At 46.1% G+C, this 878-nt stretch overlaps 1 pseudogene; it reads right to left on the minus strand.

The window, feature by feature from the left end:
* Positions 1 to 60: 60 nt before the first annotated feature.
* LOC101989119 lies at positions 61 to 286 on the minus strand (annotated as a pseudogene).
* Between the last annotated feature and the right edge of the window lie 592 nt (positions 287 to 878).

Genomic DNA, 878 nt, shown 5'->3' on the forward strand with positions numbered 1-878 from the left:
CCCGCACGGCAAAGCTTTATTCATCCTCAGCGACTTAAGAAAGGCAAGCTCACTAGCGCTTCACTTCAGTATGCTGTCATCTTGAGCTTCTGCCCGTTCTCTCTCAATCCGTTTCAGCTCATCTAGTCTCTTCTTCTCCTCCGCTGCCACCCTCCTCTCCTCCTCTGCCCGGGGCTTTAGGTAACTATAGCGCTTGGCACCGTTGGCCATGCCGAGGACAGGGCTGAGTATCGGCCCAGCTTGATGAACGGAGAGACCTGAACTGGGGGCACCATCTTGTCCGTGACCTTCGCTCCGGAAGCTTTGACATTCCACTCTCTTAATGCTAGACTTCCACTCTCTTCCAACACAATCTTATTAGTCAGAATCTGTAGGAGAAGGAGCGGGCCACATCCCGCCACCTGGCTAGCTTAACCCCCAAAATAATTACACAGAACTGTATTAATTGAATTACTGCCTGGCCCATTATATCTAGCCTCCTCTTGGCTAACTCTCACATCTTGATTAACCCATTTCTATTAAATCTGTGTATCACCAAGTGACTGTGGCTTACCAGCAAGATTCTAACCTACGTCCGTCTCAGGCCAGAGATTCATGGCGTCTGCCTGTCTCTGCTTTCTTTAATAACCAATGAAAGCAACACAAATACAAAAGGGCCTCCTACACCAAGAATCTTTTTGGCTAGCCTGTGTCTCTTCTCATAGAACTTGCCTCTCCACTTTGTTGTCTCCCTTAGTCCCTACTCACCCATTCCTAACATTAACAATGTACATATTTTATTTTTTCTGTCCTGTGTCTAAACTCTCAGTTTCATCATTTTTGCTCATTGCATTCCCAAATAATCTTTGCTTTGACAGAGGAGATTTTAATGAGAGTTT

Source organism: Microtus ochrogaster, linkage group LG5, assembly GCF_000317375.1.
Source record: "Microtus ochrogaster isolate Prairie Vole_2 linkage group LG5, MicOch1.0, whole genome shotgun sequence".
NCBI lineage: Eukaryota > Metazoa > Chordata > Mammalia > Rodentia > Cricetidae > Microtus > Microtus ochrogaster.